The sequence below is a fragment of the Saccoglossus kowalevskii genome, chromosome 9, assembly GCF_978046115.1.
Source record: "Saccoglossus kowalevskii chromosome 9, keSacKowa6.1, whole genome shotgun sequence".
Classification (NCBI taxonomy): Eukaryota; Metazoa; Hemichordata; class Enteropneusta; family Harrimaniidae; genus Saccoglossus; species Saccoglossus kowalevskii.
In genome coordinates, this window is record NC_140649.1 from 2,698,918 (window position 1) to 2,720,358 (window position 21,441).

Consider the following 21,441-nt stretch of genomic DNA (forward strand, 5'->3'; position numbering starts at 1 on the left):
TGTCCCACATAAAGTACTAGGCACATGCAAAGAATAAACAGAATCGGTCCAAGGGATTCTGAGATACGACTCTGGACGGACGGACGGACCGAATTATAAGTTCCCGTTTTCGGACTTCGTCCGAACGGGGACTAATAATGTGCTGATAATTAACATTCTTACCTGTTCCGTCGCAACCGGGTGTCGGGCAGTTACCTTTTGAAAGAAAATAAATACTTCTGTGAGCGAGACACCACATACATTGTACACAGTATGAATCACATCTCGACAAGCAATTGTAAATTGCGTAATTCTTAATTTACATTTTTTGTCAGCAAGCGCAGACTTCAAGGATTTTTTCAGCCTTAGAATGTTGAATTCAAGTATAACATCTGTCTATTTTTTTGACTAGCTTGGTTATATTTGTTTACATCATGCAATAGTGAAGAAACTGATACAAGTCTGTCACTTTGAATCAGAACCTGATAGGATGCATAATGTATTATATGCGCGAGTTATTTTGCATTGAATCACGAAACAAATGCATGATGTATTTGTATAGTTTGAACATGGCTGTAGTAATGTCAGAGATACAGAAGAAATGATTGAGTATCATATATGCAAATGCATGTTTTTAGAATTCAGCATTTATAGATTACGAGTGACAAACAATTGATGTAAATTTGTGTATAGAAACATTACCTGCTTGTTGGTCAGGTGGTGCATTCTGCAAAATATAAACAAATCATTACACCAATTAATTTAAGGTGATAACATGAAAAAAAATAGTACCAGTCACTAAGCATCTATCTATAACATGTTTTCAGAAAACTAAGAAACAATTGGAAGAAAATATTATTACATATTTTGTGTTAATATTTCATTGGGAAATGAAGTTTCCGTTCATACATGTACAGCAACATAGTAATCACATGAATAACCACTGTGCTTGGCAGAAAGCGTTTATCTTATTATGTTTGAGTAAATCGGCATAGTAAAGACTGGTAGTATGGTTAATAAATTGCTTTGAGATGAAACACCAGTTTACAAAATACTGAAAAAAAATAACGAAGCAATTTGTCTTGTCACCAAATATTGTTTGTAGAGAACGAACAAACATTTTATGGGTGGGACCAAATTCTGCTTCAAATATGCCTAAAACATAAAATATATAAAACTTACGTTTGCAGCAGCTTGTGCAGGCCGCCGACCTCTTCTTGGTGGCAGCGGAACTCGTGGGCAACCACTCAAAGTGTGATGACGCCTGTACTTTCCTGTTCTGTGACCTATTACAATGCATAACAGTTTCCCAATTAATTGCAATGCTCAATGCTGCACCCTTAAACTTAATTACATTAAATATATTTGCCTCCATTATACCATATGTATAACCAAATACACTTGTACAGATGCATGCATAAACACCACGCCAAAGATGAGTCCCTATCATCCTATCTGATCTGTAAAGCATATAGTAATGTATTAATAATTGACATATCCTTACCAGTGCCATCGCACCCAGCCGTTGGGCATCTGGGACCTAAAAAAAAGTAATGAATTATATTAATACCACAAATTAAATTTGTTTGCAAACCATAATACGAAACAATTTAGTGTTGTCTGAAAGACATCTCATAGGTTATACATCTCAACGTTCAGACATCTAAAAATAGATTATACCAAATGAGTATGTATATATAAATAAATTTCAAGTGAAATGCATACTATGGATTTAATATTCATATTCCATGCCTTGAAAGTCACTCCATAAAAAATACTTTGCATGTTTTCACCTTCTTTGCAGGAAAAACGAGCCGAGGCGTTAAATAGAAATGATTATGCATCCTCCTTTTATTTTGCGATATATGCAAATTGGCATTTTAAATCATGATTCAGGTAGATTGTTTTGCCATTCAGTTTTGAAGACGCGTGCATTTCAGTGACTGATACAAGATACTGCTTTAGTTTGTGGAGTATGAAAGATACTTTCACAAGTCATGCAGTGTATCCTGCTGCTGTATTTCCATAAAGAATGCTACTGAAAATACAACATTAACAGTGTATCACCAGAAATATAGGTTTTTTATACCTTTGACATTTGGTTGAAATTGAATTGAAAATCTGAAATTTATCATCAATGGATCAAATGCATTAATGATTGAGAAGCTCACAAGATTGCTCACATATGTGGCTGTTATTGGACAAAAAAAATAATTTCTTTATTTTTCCAATTAAAGACCTTAAATGTGTGAACATCGACCATATGACATCTGTATTATGACAGTGTCCATTTTAATCAACTCAACTGTATGGTTCCAAATTGAAAAATAAGCAAACAATGTATGAACAGATCCAGAAGTTCGGAATACACATGATGGTTTTATACTAGTAATGTTAATGTAAACTATGTATTACCTGCTGCCCCACCATTGCCATCCATGTCCGGTGGATCGGGTGGTGATTCGGGAGGAACGCCTGGTGATCCCGGTTGATCGAATGGTAAATCTGGCAGATCAGCTTGTGATCCGCCAGATACGGCTGGAGATCCACCAGAAGCAACAGGAGATCCAACAGAATCAGCCGACGATCCACCGCAACTTGCCTCTGGTGTCCCACTGGCTGGAGAGTCAGTTGGCGAATATGGCTGCAAGATATGCAGAAATAACTACTACAACCTTATCTGTTTGGGATTCTAGGTAATAAACAAGCAGCCCGTCGGCCGAGATACAGTTGTAGCTCTGCTGTTAGCAATGCACATTACAATTAAAGAACTGAAGATATCATTAGAAAATGAACAGTATGTATAGTATCAAAACAATTGGACGTGCTGTTTCCAACAAGAATTCGAAAATACCACTTTTTTACCAAAAATGTAAAAAATATTCACCAAAATTAGTGAATTGGAGATATCATCACGAAATGAACAAATCTAATATATATATATAATAGATATTCGAAAATATCCCTTTTTACCAAAAATTACAAAAATATTTACCAAAATTAAAGAATTAAAGATATATCAACTCAAGTTGTCTCATATACCAAATTAGAAAGCATTCAGAATTATGGTTTCAAACAAGCAGCCTCTCGGCTGAGATAGCTCCGCTGTTTGCAATGCACATTTCAATTATAGAACAGAAGATATCATTAGAAAATGAACAATATGCATAGTATCAATGCAATGGGTCTTGCTGTTTTCAACAAAAATTCAAAAATATCATTTTTCACCATAAATGATTGTGGCTTTTAACATGAAGAAAATATCACTTTTTACCAAAAATGACAAAAATATTCACCAACATTAGAGAATTGAAGATATGATCATGAAATGAACAAATCTGAGAGAGGTCTACCCAAGGTACATATACACCAAGTATCAAAACATTCAGGCTTGTAGTTTTCAAGAAGAAGTCGAAAAAGTAAAACATTGACACGGACGATGGACAATCACTCGTATGATAACCTCCGCTCGACAAAGTCAACAGCGGAGCTAAAACGAAGTCAAAAATATCAATTATGACCAAAAAAAATCACTAAAATATCCTGCAAAAAAAACAAAATCTACGATTTTTACATGAAAGGAACAAATCTGAGAGAGAACCATCCAAGAAACTTGTATATCAAACTTGGAAACAAAATTAGCATAAATATCTAGACGTTACAACAAATGCAAAGATTTATTAGAGCTTAGTTTTTCCTACTGATGTCTATTAGTTGAATTATACGTTTAATTTAATACTATCACTGGTCTATTACCGTAAGTAGCATATCAATGATGTTTTTTAGTATGTATGTGAAAAAGAAAGAGCAGCGAAAATGGACTAAGCTTTGTTGGCAATTAAGCTTGCAACAAATGTACGATTCATGTATGTTGTAAAATGTTAGGTTTTAAGCGGGATATTCAACTTTCAGTACGTTGCTGATCCATTTGTGATTTATGTATTGGGGGCATACAAGAGAAAAATAGATTTATTTAAAATGAAATAACCTTTAACAAATTATAGAAATCTACAATATTACAATATTAACAGAAAGGAATACATTTTCTTGTACAACAATTAGAAAAATGCAAATCAAGTAATTAACATGAATGAATTTCAACCCTATTGTAATCAGTCTGACAGGCACCTATCTGCACTAAGTTACATTTCAATCTGAAAAGTGGCTTTTGAAATATAATTAGAACATCTAAAACAGGTTATTAGGATGTACAAATAAACTAATCATGAAAACCCTATCATTATACATTACTAGCGATGTTTTTTGACTTTGGCATTTTTAATTCTGACAGCATGTGTTGTATTACATTTCATGTGATGTGTGTATACAGGTTAAACTGTCGACCGTCCTTGGGCCAAAAGAGTTTGATTGGAAATGCGAACCATTTCATGCGAGGGACTTTAGTCCCCATGTCCCCATCTACAGATTTCTATTTGATATGAATAATTCATAGTTGATGCAGATGTCACGAAATAAATTATATTAACATAATGTATGCAAATTAATTCTAAATGACCCCCCCCCTGAATGCGTTGGTTGTTCATGTCAATAGCGTATAGTACAGTAAAAAAAACTTTACACAAGTCGTGGGCGATCCTAGCAGCCCCTGACCCTTTTCACAATTGGGCACGATAAAATGATAGATATCTGCACGACTATCATTTGCATATGAAAGTACCCGGATCTGGTAAAAGATCTTACCAGTGAATTACAGCACTAGACAGTCGGTCGTGTAATATTCATTTTCACATATTTAAAAATTGTAGAATTGGACATATCGAGTAAAATGGACAAAACTAAGCATAATCACATAAAACAGGCACTAAAACGTAAGTATGCATATGAAATATATGCTGGAACATTGAAATAATTCTTATTTTTATCATAGACAGTTATTTGAATGCATCTACAACTTCAAATCTAGACTTAATTAATTTACTGTAATATAACATCGCGTCTCTTGTGTGAATGCCACCCTGAAAGGACATGACAACTGAATTCAATGTGAGTTTGACCTAAATTCTATAAAACAAGTTATATGATAGCTTCACTATAATCTAATTGCTATTACAAATCAAAATAAATATGCAAAAATATATTTCCACAATTACCTGTCGCTCTGGTGATTGTTGCTGCTGTTGCTGCTGCTGCTGCTGCTGCAAATTTAGTCTTTGTTGGTGTTGTTGCTGTAGCTGATGCCACTGTTCTTGGAGCTGTTGGAGCTGCCGTTGCTGTTGCTGAAGCTCCTGAAGCTGCCGGAGATCCCGTCGCTGTTGCTGGAGGTGCTGGAGTCGTTGTTGTTGCAGCTCCTGTTGTTGTTGTTGCAGCCTCTGTTGTTGTTGTTGCAGCTCCTGTTGTTGTTGTTGCAGTAACTGCTGCTGTTGCCGTTGCTGATGTAGCTGTCGCTGTAACACTTGTTGTTGCCGTTGTTGCTGCTGTTTCTGCTCCTGCAGCTTCTGCTTTTCTTGCTGTTGTTGCTGTTCTTGCTGTTCTTGCTGCTGTTTCTGCTCCTGCAGCTTCTGCTGTTGTTGTTCTTGCTGCAGTTTCTGCTCCTGTAGCTTCTGCTTTTCTTGCTGTTGTTGCTGCTCTTGCTGCTGTTTCTGCTCCTGCAGCTTCTGCTGTTCTTGCTGTTGTTGTTGTTCTTGCTGCAGTTTCTGCTCTTGCAGCTTCTGCTGTTCTTGCTGTTGTTGCTGTTCTTGCTGTTGTTTCTGATCCAGCAGCTTCTGCTGTTCTTGCTGTTGTTGTTGTTGTTGTTGTTCTTGCTGCAGTTTCTGCTCCTGCAGCTTCTGCTTTTCTTGCTGTTGTTGCTGTTCTTGCTGCTGTTTCTGCTCCTGTAGCTTCTGCTGTTGCTGCTGTTCCTGTTGCAGCTGTTGCTCCTTTTGCAGCTGGAGCTGTTGTCGCTCATGCTGAAGCTCTTGTCGCTCATGCTGAAGCACTTGTCGCTCATGCTGAAGCACTTGTCGCTCATGCTGCGTATCGAGGCTGAGGTTATTTAACTGTTCCTGTTGATAATAAACACAATTTTTTAGCATCAATGTTACTTATATTTTTCTCCAATTAAACTCACTGCAGCTTTCATGCAACATTCAGTAGTTAGATTGATAACTAGGAAACAGTGATGAGGTTCAAACAGAAGCCAATCGTTATGCTTCCTGAAATAATTGTGGAAAACGCAGTGTTCTCCACGATCCAAAATAGCTGTTGGGTGGTCTAATTAGCATAAATGTGCATATCATTTACCTACACACTAAGTCATTTATTATTCTTTTTTTAATTTAATTGAAACATGTTACAATCTTTTGAAATACAGATTGGTCAATATCAATTTTTACAAAAGTCTGTGATTTATACGTTCTCAAATTATTCTGCGTTTATGAAATAAAATTTGAGTAACGAAGAGTAAGTACAAAACATAGTTGAGTTGTAATGTAGAAAATATACGAGGTGATTTGTCCCTGAAGCCAAAACGGATGATTTGTCAAAATAAAACCCATAACATTTTTATTTGTGGCATCAGCACTAACCCGTGCTGACGGACGGTACGATACATTTACGCATGTACGGTCACGACACATTGCGTTGTATTTTCACACGTTTTGGAATTCAAGCAAAAATGCTAGCAATTGGCAAAATAAAATAATCTGCTATGTTCTCGAAAAAGTCTGCATAAAAGTTTATAAAATTGAAAAAAAGTATGTGGAAAAGACAACTAAAATGTGTATTCAATTACAAATACTGGCGGTAAACTTATCCGGCAGCCATGTTTGATGTTTTCCGGATTCAGTACACAAACACCCAAAATGCGCTGTTCTCCTATGCAACTTATACTAAATACTAGATACTAAATGGTTATATAGCGCCAACAGCGGTGGGTGGCGGACGGTCGCTGAATGGGTTAGGCCAAAAGGTAATCAGTTTGCCTTCTTCATGCTGTTTTCATGATGAAAATCGAGCAAACGTTGTAAATACGGGTTAGAATTTTAATTTTTGTTCGGGTTTACATGCAATCTGCTAATATATTTCGTTTTGATTTACTTCTTTTGTGATCGGAAGACGATTATTAAAAATACAGCTGTAAATAGAAACCACTGTAGTTGCGCATTGTGAGCAATAAGTGGCAACAACGTCGGGCGACAATGAATTCAGGCGATTGACACATTGCCATGAATACACTTGATAACTGCTTGTGGAGAACACCGAAACGTGTATATATATATATATATATATATATATATATATATATATATGATACCTTTATTCTTTTATACGACACACTTAAACCAACACAAATACAGTAATGTAATGAGGGTGGTAGTATAGTGGCGATTGTTTTTAACGGTTCCATGGATGGGAAGACCAGGTAGACGGATCAACTTGAAGATGATGCTACTAGGTGGTGATAATATAACAATAATTAGAGTGTAGGATCAAATTGTACATCACACCAAAAATGTCTTGGTCCAACACTTTTTTCTTTAGTAATGTTTCAGGGATGATGAAATTACCCTTTTGTCAAACTGGAAATACAAATAAATATGTATTTATTTATATATTTATTTATTTTAATGCGAGTATAAATAAGTAAGTGTACTCGTTTTCCATCCAGTCACAAACACTATTTCAGGTTACTTTCACATTTATTTGTACTCTCTACATCAAATCATTGTATTTCCTAGATCTACCAAGTTATTTATGCTTTTTGCCCAGTCTTGATTTTTCATGGTTGTTTCTATTGTATTTCCAGTTTGACAAAGGGGTAATTTCATCATCCCAAAACGTTACTAGAATAAAATTATTGTACCAAGACGTTTTTGGGGTGGTGTACTATTTGATCCTACACAGTACTGGCTCTACATACCATAGTTTCCTCCAACTTTGGCTAAAAATAAACAACATAGATCATATTAATATGGTAATACCACAATATGAATAACAAGCATATATACAAGTATAATGTTCATTAATGTTATAAAATAAAATTTTTACTTTTATGAGATATGAATTATGAGTAATTTATGAGATATGAATTATGAGTAATTTATGAATTTAATAAACAGCACCATAATTAATGATCGGATCCTTTTCACCTCAGATACAGGGTTTGGCAATAGAAATAGAATATATTTAAAATTATTATTTTCGGGTTAGACTTTAAAACCATAATCTTATTTAGAATGCGAAAATAGTCTTTCACATTATTGAAGTATGTAATATAGAAACTATTATGTAGTTTGTCAAAGAATAACTACAAGTTTAATTCATGCAAAGTAACTAACATGCATGTTTACGGCTCTAAATTAATCTAGCATCCAAGAGCAACTACACAAGACGCACATCAATCCACTGCGTTTTACTGCATCAAAAGAGAGTAAAAATAAAATTGACTTCTAAAACCAAATGTATGAACTTATAGCAATTTTAATTCAAATCAGCCCAGTCACCTCTGAGGAATCACTGGACACGCGTTTTAGTATCAGAAATAGCAAGTATGCCCAAAGTAGTCATTTTTGTTTAGATCATTAAGAAGGCAATGTGTTTCCAAGATAAGACTCCAGGCAGACGCATCGACATGACCAAAAAAGTAGCCCTAGTTTTTGAACAAGTCTATGAACAAGGCAGAGAAAAGAGGCATGCATTTATGTTTCAGAAGGATAGAACTGCTTAATTTCTGGCACTGCATACGTTTCCTATCTTTATTGAAAGTACTCTCATGTCTGGTTTTCACCCCCCCCCCAACATAAAATTTGGTATGTAGCGTTCATATTGTGTTCTTGGGCTGAATACATTTATAGTTGTAATTTTCTATTTTTCTTTACGGGTGATTTATATAATATAAGATAATTCTTTAATACAACCTTATAGAATGAATTACATATCTATTTTGGTTTATGAAATGTAATAAAGGTGTTAAAATAAACATACCAAGTTAGATATCTAATATCTACTACAATACAGATACATGGAATAATGTAAAAAAATATTAATGACCCATTAGGTGGTTTTCTCTAATGGTATTTGCTGTTTTCATAATTTTGATAAGCTCTGTTAGTAAATATTTGTTGTTTGTATTCAATATATGAATGAATTTTTCTTTGTTTGTACAGTGTTGAAAATTGTTAATTTTCTTTGAAAAATGTGAATCTGTGTAAAGTTCACATTTTGTGATGTAATGAATTTCATCCTCAAGTAGGTTGCATTTAGTACATTTTCTGTCTTCTGTTTTTATTTTTGGTCTTTTGTGCCTTCCCATCTCGATGTTTAGTTTATGGGCACTTAGTCTCAATTTTGCTAATAGACCAATGTTTTCTTTAATATCAAGGATTTTAATGTATGGTTCAGTATTTATATTTTTTTCAGTAATGTACAAGTTCTTAGATTATCTTGGTTCCATTTATAATTGTAATATTCATTCACTTTTTGTTTAAACTGGTCTTTTTTAATTGTTTCTAAATTCTTAATATCATACAGCTGTTTTATTTTATGCAGATTCATTAACCATGTGTCATTATATTTGTTTTGTTGTTGATCTTTTATTGCATCATATACTAGACTGATTGGGCCATTATTTTGGTAGTATATGATTGCATTCAGTTGTATTTTGGCTAGTAATGGTAGTCGTCCAATTTCCATTCTACTACCAATGTTACTTGTTCTGTTATTAACATTTAATAATCGTCTACAGAACATTAAATGGTATTTTTCTGTACACGTTTTGTCCCAGTACTCTGGTCTGCTATTGATTCCCCAAATTTCTGCAGCATAAGTTAAAATTGGTGTCTGGATGCCCTCAAATAATTTCAATTGTAAAAGCATGTTTAACTTGTTTGATGTTAATACTGGTTTGATTGCTGCATCAGCTTTTTTTGCTTTATCTACCAATCTTTCCATGGTCATGTTCATTGCCCCATTTGTATTAAATGTTACCCCTAGATATGTGAATTGGTTTGTTTTTTCAATCGTGTGATAATGGATGACTATGCTTTAGCATTTCAGATGGGATGCCATCAATTCCAACTGATTTTCTTGTTTTTATCTTTTTCAAAGCTTCATTGATTTCTTTAAGTGATATTTCAGCATTCAACATATTATTTAGGAAATTCATATTTTCTATTTGCCTTAATAGTTTCTGTATTTCTGATTGTCTCTTTTCTGAAGTACTAGTATTTTGACTGATTATTATATATTTCTGGTAAATTTAGGTGTTTTTCCATGTTTGATGGACACATCTGTAACCAATGTATAGTTTATCCAAAATGACTTCTCTCGTAAGCGATTGTGTGGTTTCAGACATGCAATTGTAAAGTTGTACCTTTAACTCAAAAATAGGAATAACCAAATTTAAAATATTCAAAGAAGCAATGAAAGCATTTTTTCAGCTCAAGTGTTTTCAGATTCCATTATCTTGTCCCCATTTTTAATCTGTTCATAATCTGTAAAGGAATCAGCTGCCTAAACACCTGATGGGATGGCGACATAATGATACACAATTTTTGCATTTATTATTTGCACATGCGCTTATGAGATGTTCAAGTTTTGTGTGTGGTCGTGTGTCATTGTCTATTCAGTTTAAATGTGCATTTTATAGCTGCACTGTGGTGTTCTGCACTGTACAGAAAATTGGACTAGATTTGTTATTCAACACAAGTAGGGTCCAGTATCAAGCTCTATCATCAACATACATTGAAGTCTGTCATGTTCAAATGTGTTTTGATATAATCTAATTGTGTAGGTCATTTTTCCAATAAAATCGAGGGCAATATCAGTAGTTGCAATTGTATTGCAAATGTGCAAAATATAACATGTTTGGTGTCGTGATGAGCATCATGTACATTGGTATGGTGATCCAGTTATTGTGGTCAGTAGTCTGTTACCTCAGATAAAGTACATTTCAAGGAAACTCGTACATAACCCAAAATGTATGCATTATTTTCAAACGTCATTGAAGCAGGCATGTATGGGTAAAGACACAGCTGTGGACACACAGACATACACATGTAATAGTTTGTAATTACACATACATGTATGCAGAATAGCAGTAGGAATATAGGTAGCACTTACCCTTTTAGGTGGCCTTTCATCTAAAAAATAAGAACAAAAAAGGTCAACTGACCATCCTACATGATTGCATTGTATTCGAAGATTAATTATATCAACTTGGTCAAAAATGGTGCACTAAATATTTTGAGAAACGTTGTCTAAATTTAAATACATGTACATTGCAGCATTAACACTTTGTAATCATAATCGCATTGTTATAGTTGTTTTATCAAAAAATTAATTTCTCTATCGGTAGCCAAATTGTTTGCAATCCTAAAACCTTTCCATTTTCTATGGACATTTACCATTGTAGGTTCCTAACAGGCTTTATAGTTCTCTATAGTATGAAGATTTACTATACACAACACATTCAATTGAGTTTATAATGGAGATGGACTGTTGATGAACCAAATACACTAGATACAAACATTTCAGCAATCAGAGATATTCCAAAGATTCTATTCAAATAGTTATTTTCATTAAAATTATTAGATGGAGGTTATCAATAAATTATTCAATTTCATAGTGGTTCAACCAAGGTACATATAAATTATTAAAGCAATTTGGCGAACCATTTTGACCATTACAAAAATACCTTTTTTTTGCCTTTTTACAGCAAGCAAATTTTAATTTGGTTCTGAGGGGGTCATAAACATTAATCTTCATCAATATTGATTACAGTATATTCCATTGTAACATCCTAGAGTTCAAATATTATATTACATACAAGATAACAGAATTCCACCAAAGATACAATCCAAGCATACGCGACCAAGTTCTGGTTTTGAAATGCAAAAATGCTTGATTCTGATAACTGTAACTGAAATGGCCACCCTTCAGCCATCTTAAATCAGATCATGGAATGAATTAACTTACATATGTATTCCAAGATGTATAATGTACGTGTGAAGTTTGAATGCTGTGGCCAAGCCATGTCAGAAAGAACTGACGATCGCAACAACAAATAAAAGCAAGAACAGACAAACCCAAGAAGGTCAATAAAGGAATCCCAAATGCATCTAACTAAGACTAAATATCAGGATGGGCAAGTTTCAAGATTTTTTGTTAATAAATTGATATCAAATGCACAAATTTGACAGAAGTGTACCAAGTCACGACCAGTGGGTAGTAATAAAACAAAATGACGTGCATGTAATTTCTTGTATTTTATTACTTCCCACAAAATCAATCAAATAAGTGAACAACTAATTGACAGTGTTCTGTTTTAATTTCTGGTTGTGAATTATTACTCACCTCCAACGCTTTTGCGTTTTTCTGGACGCGTCGTTTGATCTGTAACGAAAGAATGAAATTATTAAAGCCTTGTCTGTATATGGATTTCATATGTGGGAGGTTTACTATAGTTTTACATGTGAATTCAGGTCTGACCTGCTTATCTGTAAAACAGCATTACATTCACTACTATACACCTGGTTTTCTGATAAATATGAAATGGTGGAAGGAAACAAGCAAAATATTATTACCAGCCATGTTTATTTACACTGTAGTTACAAGATAGCTATAGAACTGACACCAGTCATTTGTAGTGTTAAGCTACATGTATTTAACCACTCAAACTGGTACACATGAGTTTGCATAAAAGCAATGAATGCATACTAAAGATTTTATGATCAAAAAGATTGTTGTAATGACATTACAGCAGGCATTAACTATAGTGCATTTCTGGATGATTAGGAGGAACTAATTATACAATTTTGAACCCAGCTTCAAATTATATCGTTTGTGATTACACCTTGTGTTACCTCCTGGTTATGTGATTTATAAATTCGTAATATTTCCATGAAATAAATTTACTCTATCATGGAATGGAAGTGATACTGTGGACAAAATAGATGCAGAAAAAAATGCATCCAACATCTATTTTAGGGCCACTCCTTTCAATAATAATTATTCGGCAGTTCAGTTGATGAAGGCAGGACAATTTTAAGATGTGGAGCAGCTCTTTGCAAAAATGCCACAAACTCATCCATCTGATAAAACATGCCTCAAAATATTTAGTCATGATTGCTGTAATAAGTAATTGTTCAACTTGTAATAAAAGCATGAAATTAAGTATGTGCGTATTTTTTATTTACTTTCGCCAAACTAATATTTAAGGTTTACAAAACATTTTACTTTAAAAATAAAAAACATTAAGTATCAACAATTAAGCCAAATAAAAATGTTAAGGCCATTTTTTTTACTAAAACTCATCAAAATATGAAAAATAACAATGACACATTCCATTTATACACCTACATGTATATACCCTCTTTGTGTACAAAACATTCTCATCACTGTCAATAGACTATTCGTATACACAATTGTTGATGGCATACACAAATTAATGACGTTACCCCAGTTACCCCAATTTTATCTGTATCATGTAAATCATATAAACTATATACATTTATATTGTTGAAAATATTTCTTTAAGTGTTAATTATTTTTTCTACTCCATAATCAATATTTTGTTATTTATCAGGGCACCTGAAATTCATTCGATGTTCAGCAAAATGTGATGTATCACGTGCAAAATGAACCACAACACATTCCAAGTATAACACATCACCTCCAAATTACTCCCATTTCACCTTAAATGCCCACAAACTTACCTGACAAAGGATCTTCAAAATGTGAGTCTTCATCAGAATCCTGGTATAGAAATAATTATTTATTAGATGCAAATGGTAAATATGTTATTAGATCCGCATAACTGGTGTGCGTGAAAGTTCTTTATCTGTCATTTTCTCTAATCATGAATCACGTCCCCTCCACCTTTGAATTCCCTCACTGCAAATTCCATTTTACAGAAATATGATAATAGCTGCATAACTGATTCTGATAATAAATACAAGTTGATAACAATAACCACAATCGATCATAGGTCAATGATTTATAGCTTTCTTAAATGTTATTTAACATAGACAGATATTTAGACATTTGCTTCATACGCATGTAATAGTTTTACATACCCTGATTTCATCAAACCTTGGCTGAAAAAAAGCGTATTTTGAATTAATATGGTAACAACTAAATATAAATACACATTTGAATACCTGAGATGTAAATTGATGCCTTTAATAAACATATCAAACGAGTACATAGTGCTATTTAAGCAAGCTGTTCATCAAGCGTCAAATTAACAATTATATAATACTGAGCTTTAAATTTTTGTCGCGTTGTCGCGAGATTGTCCTGAAACTCGAGTCCCCGGCCAAGTGGCGGATACAACAGATTGTTTATTTACATCAAATTCAAACATGTGTTGCGTGATGACCCCTCCGATTTAAGACATGGCAAAAAAAACGTAGATCACAAGTGAAAGCATGTCCAAGTTATCACATTTTAAACAAGCAAAATGGCCGCCAATCGGCCAAATTTGACAAACAGCAAATTGAATTGACATGTACATGTATCCATTTATGACATGCTAAATATAAATGAAAATGATACATGGGTGACAGAGATATAGTAACTGACATGTCCAAGATACCACATTTAAAACAAACAAAACAATTTGATCCAATTGCGAAAGAAATTGTCATGAACATGTATCCTAACATGTATAATCTATGTACCAAATCATGTCCAAAATACAACATGTTCAAAAAACAATATGGCTGGCAGTCAGCCATTTTGAATTGTATCGCTAAACCATTGCATGTCCCACATAAAGTACTAGGCACATGCAAAGAATGAACAGAATCGGTCCAAAGGATTCTGAAATACGACTCCGGACGGATGGACGAAGACCGAATTACAAGTCCCCGTTTTCTGACTTTGATTTACTTGTTGTCCCGGCTTGTATAAATTTAATATATAATAATGTGCCAGTTTTCATATATGGTCAGTAACATTAATCACTTCAAATATACTACAATGAAATACTCAAATCTCATGTTCAACAATTTATGATCAATTCAGTTATAATTGACTAATGATCCATGTACATGTAGTATTGTTGGCCAATGCATTATGGTTATAATATTGCGATAAATGTAATGTTAAACATGGGCAATAACACATAAGCAGAAGCAAAGTCAAAAAGTGGCATAAAAATGGACACATACCTGATTTGGATGCAGTTGTGGTGAACCTGAAAATAAAAAAACAATAGTTTAAAAGGTGGTACTTTGAGTACAAATTGAGATGTTACCAAGGTTTAATTACGCATTTTTTTAGGTGATTGGAGGTATCAAAGAAGTCATTGACAAATGTATCACAATATTGCACAGGATGAATTAGACATTTGAAAACCCGAGCTTCTTTTCTGCCATTAGCTTGCATTGCAGTCAATTGGAAATGATGCATTTTCTTGCAAATAGCTGTTATGAAGAAAACGTTGAAAACGTGTTACTTTTCACTAAATTTGCCAATATTGTACATAAAAATTAGACCATTTAGAAACTATTAATCAGATTGAAGATGCATATAACCCACTCGTACAATTATTTCTACTCAACAGGTTACAGATTTGAAAATGCGGAACGGAGTAACTCAAGCATACACATGTATTGATAGAAATACGTCAGTATGTTGTATAGGGGTAAACTGGACGTTTTACGAGCACTGAGGGTAGGAACAGTACATGAAACCGACTGCAAATTGAATATGTCTTCTCCGAAAAGACGCTATTCTTCCAAATACAAATGCCACAAGCCCAGCAAGTGAGAAGAATGAATTTATTTCCGAGTGTACACTCAACCATGATAGTCAAATCCATATTCTTTCTTATGATGGGCAGACACTACTCGTTTTGCCACACATCAGGTTAAGTGGACTGAATTAATGTGATAAACATTTGGGACAGGTCATCAAAATTATGTCTTGTATTTGTACTACATTAATTGTTTAAACAAAATTAGGCTAAAACTATCAGAAAATCATTCAAGGGGAAGTCAAGCCAAACACAATGCTCCCTAAAGAAGGACCTCCACAAATGTAGGAGAATGCAATTTACAGTTTTTATCACTTTTCATTCTCTACAGATTCTCTTTTACAGATCTGTTTTACAGATCAGTAGTATGTAACCATCTTGAATCTCCAGCAAAGGATTATGGGTGAAGTGTGACATATCCACTGTTGTGAAAATGTGTTCATCTATAACGCTAGAAATACTGATGCAATTTTTTTTTCAAATTTTCATAGTGCATACTACTCAATGACATGTATATAATTATAGTAATAGAAATTAGAATGTTATAAAACAGTGAAGATATTGCCAAAAATGTAAAAACAATAAAAATCATTATTTTAATCTTTAAAAGTAGAATGACACATACATGTATATATCAACCATATAACCTACTCACATTGATAAATTGTAAGGTAATTTGAGCATTTAGTAGAAAAACACAAAAATAAATATTTACAGTTCTGTTTTCATGACAACTATTTTTATATGCATGTTTGATACTGGAACATGCATGTTAACATGTTCTAAACTTTCAGCCAATTTGAAGCTCAACTTTTGAAGTTATAGATGAAATTAATTACTCAATTTCTGACAACAGGATATGATGTCATACTTTACCTATAATCCTTTGCTGAAGAATCAAGATGGTAGACTACATAAATTAATGAAAAGTTAAATATCTGGAGGATGAAAAAGGTGTAAATTGCATGTTCTCACATTTGCCGAGTTCTTTCATCTGTATTATTTGACATCTGCTAAAAAGTGCACAGACATTGCTGCTGGTCAGCACTTTTTGCGATCAAATTACAACATGTATCAGTAACCAATGAGTAATGGTAATGGTAATGCCAACAGTGGCGATGATGGGAAATTTTGCATGGGAAATCTGAAATTTAGACCCTCTGAAACATTTTTTAATCTTAACATTTTTTTTCGGTATTATTTCGATAAATCACTGTGTGCATGTTCATTTTAAAATCAAACAATATTGAACGCAATCAAATTACGCGTAGAACTCTCTCCAGCAAAACACTTGTGGCGTATGTGGTTGTCGATTGAATTGTTTTGCAACAGACACTTTAATTGCATGTACATGTATTTAATGTTCAATGTAAACATTGTTATTGCATCCAGAGAAATAGTAAGCATTTTGATAAAGAACATGATGGTATAATCACAATGTATTGCTCACCTCCAAAGGGATGACCGGTGAACAATCTGGGCAACCTATACTGGTACCAGGTCTCTCTATCTTGACCTGCAACTAAACAGAGAAACTATCAAAGTCTTGCCTGTATATGGAATTCAGATTTGTGAATTCACTTTAAAACTGATTTGTGGCAAACTTGATTATTTGTATTTCATATATCAAGAAATTATAGATAGCAAACTGGGAAATTAAGCTATTGTATGAATGCATGCCTGATACTGATACTACAAAATCTTTTTAGCCAATTACAACTAGCTCAGTCACTTTGTAAACAATGGCTTCGCTAGTTACATGACGATATATGACCAAGACCTGAAAACGATTTGTTATTGGGGTACTGTTGAATGTAATATATGCTTTGACCTATATAGATAAAAACACACGGACAGGTGCACATTCACTCATTCTCCCACTTTTAAATCCCCCCCTCCCAATTTATGGCAGAACACTCCTCATTAACACTTGAATGCACCCAAAACAAACTCTAAATGTACCCAAGTTACATCCCAAAGATTCAATTCATATCCAAAATACACCCACAAATGGACCAAAAATGTATTTTACCGCAAATATACCTTTAATACATCCCACATACCCCCCAAAAAACACATCCTAAATGCATCCCGAAAATTGCCCAAAGCCGCAGTTAAACTAAAACATTGAGTCTGGGGTATATGAATGATGACAACAACATTACATGAATTGACCCAGGCACGACTGTAAAATAGGCTGAACTGTAAGATGCAATTAAAATGATGCTTACCTGGTAGGTGTCTTCTACCAGTGGTTTCCCTTCCCCGGGCCCCAGCTCCCGACCCCATGGACAGTCCCGCACCCCCCTCCCGGTCAGGTCCCAACGAACCCCCATCCCTATCCCTCCCCCGCACCACATCTGGCCCAAACCCACTACCACCCGCCCCCCTATCAACCTCCCCCCTACCCTCATCTGCCCTCCTTCCCTCATCCCCACTTCCATCCCCAGTCCCGCTTTTGTTATCATTTGTAGTATTATCCTGGAAAAAAAAGAAAATACATAAATATTAGTTATTTAAAAAAAACATTTGTGTCACATGTACATTAATTTAAGCACATTACTTTGTTAAATTTGAATATCTGTGGGTTTTGGAAACCATTAATGGATGATTAACATTTGAGGATTCAAAATATACATTGTACCTGTCTTTGTGACAAATTTGGACAAAATCAATAATAGAAAAAAAATGCATAAACAAACACTGCCGTTGAATATTGAATCAAATCACATAGATGTTCCTCAATCAGGAATCTCTCATTTGTGATATTACCGATTTGAAATATTAATCCTTGTATTCATGAAAAATTGTTAATGGCATTTATGAGATAAAAATGTCACCAGTTGGACAAAGGTCATCATGGCGGGAAAAAAACAAATATCAATGTATATCATTTTCAACTGTACTAACTAAAAAAAATCTGTTTGGTACATCTAAAAAAAATGCTGATTCTGTCATATTGAATCAAATTATAAGAAAACAGTAAATCATATGTGATGACATACTAACAGTTTGTAATCTCTTTAAAGATGCAATATGTATGTGAATTGTGCAATATGTTCAATCATGGCAACATGACAGCGCTGTAAAGAGTTTGTAAACCTAGTTTGTATCCGCCATTGCTGGAAATACAGGTTACGAACACAGAAAATGGTTGTCATAGGTCATCGCAACAATGGCAGAGTAAGAAGTACCGAATGTTTTTTCTAAACAAACTTTGCTATCCAATTATTTAACTGTAGGTTGTGTTTTTTAAAAAAATGAACAGTAGACCATTTAGTAGAAGACAAATTGTTTTCGTTAGCGTGGGGCAAAGTTTGTTAGCGACGTGGAAACTGAGGGAAATCAATTGTTGTCTATCCTTGAGGATGATGATTAAGTCTGGGAATTGAACTTACTCATCTGGTCTCCCTAGTTTCAGACATTTCCAGAACAGTAAATTGAAGTCATTTCTTTTGTAATAGAAATTTGTTGGTTTTATGGTGTCCGAAAAGCTACGGCTTATTTGCTGCCCAGGAATTGAATTAATAAAAGTTTGAAAAAAATGCCATGTACTTGCGTTTCTGTAACTTGACATGTGCAACACAAATACACGTGTATCAGTTCTAACTGTCAAAGCGTAGAATGCACTTTATATCAACCAACACGTTTTCCCGATGTTCAATTCACATTTCTTTTGATGACATGCTTTTTTTTTTAATTTCACAGAATTTATTGTTCAAAATTTATTTGTCATTGGCGACTGGCAAAATATTATCAGAAGCCCAGTCGTTAATAAATCAAATGAATTTTGTTGTTAGAGTGGTTTTGTAACTAAAATATAATACGTTACAACCTTTCTAATGCATTGTGTACTTTTATCCAGACAAATGTTACACTAATGTCATCTTCAAGTGATGAGATTCAAAGTAGTGCACAGGTTGTACAAAAACAAATAGCTGCAAAAGGTTGTGGAAGAGTCAGTGAGAGGTGGTGAGGAAATCAGAAAAGGATCATATAGAAAGAAAGAGAATGAAGAAAACATTCAGCAATCAAGAGTAATGCAATCATTTTATTTATTTTAAATATACAATAAATATTATAAAATATAGATCTGATAACAAATGAAATACATTTATGTGTTATATGTGAACACAAATAATTTGAACAAGAAAAGATCATTGAAAAAAATTGTGCTGGAATCAGTAACAAACAAAATTCTGCACACCCTATTTAGACAAAAAATAGACTGAAAATACAAAATAATTACAGTGAAATAATAAAATAAAAGAATTATCATAAACCAGTATTGTGCATAGTTTTCTGCCACTGTCCCACTGTAGTTATGAATCCATTATGTCGTGGGCCAGTCAGCAGTCACAGTCAGTTTAAATACAGTAATTGTATTTTCACGGATTATAATTGAGTTATCTTTGCATTCTACAGCATGCATTGCAATATCAGTACGATAGAAGACACGAGATTGATATTTCACGACATTCTTTCCACGTGGTGTTTTCCGTAACGTACATGCTTATCCACCTTTGGGCCGAGTACCCCCTCCCCAAACACACACACACACACAATAAAACATAGTGCATAATGTCCCTACAATTAATTCTGTAGCAGCGCTGAAACGAAGCTACGTGAAGCGAACGCAAACGGAAACGACATTGATAACATTATAGTAAGGCTATCATTTTGTTAATGCGAAGCTGAAGCGAAGGGTGTTACGGTACTTATTTTTGACTTGGGAACGTTTAAAAATGCCATTTATAATGTATATGATTACAACATGCAATTTAGTATCACACTATGTGGAAAAGGGTCAGATTAAACACGTTTTGGGTTATATGAAACGATTTTGACAGAGAGAAGAAAAAAGACGTCTATACTCACCATAATTTTAAATTTGTCTGTGAAGAATATATGTAAATTTTAAACTCATCAGATTCACATCTGTCTTAACGCAGCTGACATATCTGGTCGGTCATTGGCTGACTTCAGAAGTGGCATCATTTGTAGTAACGATTAATTCCAGGTGGTGAATTAAGTAGGCAATAGTCAGTATTTAAAACTTAAATATGTTGTTCCGATGTGTCTATCACCATATTCACACCATATTCGTCATTCGTAGTTGAAAATTAGTGTGTACACTTTCTGTGCACTAAACATGCAAATTAAACACAACAGTGACCAGTTGTTGACCGATTTCATTGACGTATACGTGTTATATAAATAATATTATTTTTATTCACACCTTGAAATGATTGACAGTCACAGCCAGGCCCGTAGCCAGCACTTTTGAATAGGGGGTTCGAAAACAGCAATTATATATTTGATGTGAAATGTGTGAATTTTATAATATTCAAAAAGTGTTTTTGAGCTCTGTTACATACATTTTTATATTATCGGTTTTAAATTAAATTTTATTGGTAAGATATTTCACATAACATCTTTGAATTATTTTACCATTTTAGAGAAGGGGTCCTGAGCCATTCCTCACCTACAGACAAACACATCCACACCATTGATCCACTACGGCAAAATGTTGTACACAAAAAAGACAAGACTGTACGTATCTTAGCATTATTGTCTGAGTATTTTAAGGTAGAAGGCTACTTACGAGTTTTTTCGCTCTTCGCAGATGTCGAAATCTGTCTACAATTATTCATTTTAGTATTAGTCAATTTTGTATTATGTAATTTTATTTCTGTACAGGGCCTCAGTCTATCGTACAAAATGTAATGGGTAGAAAAGTGCATAGGACGTTTTAAACACAATAC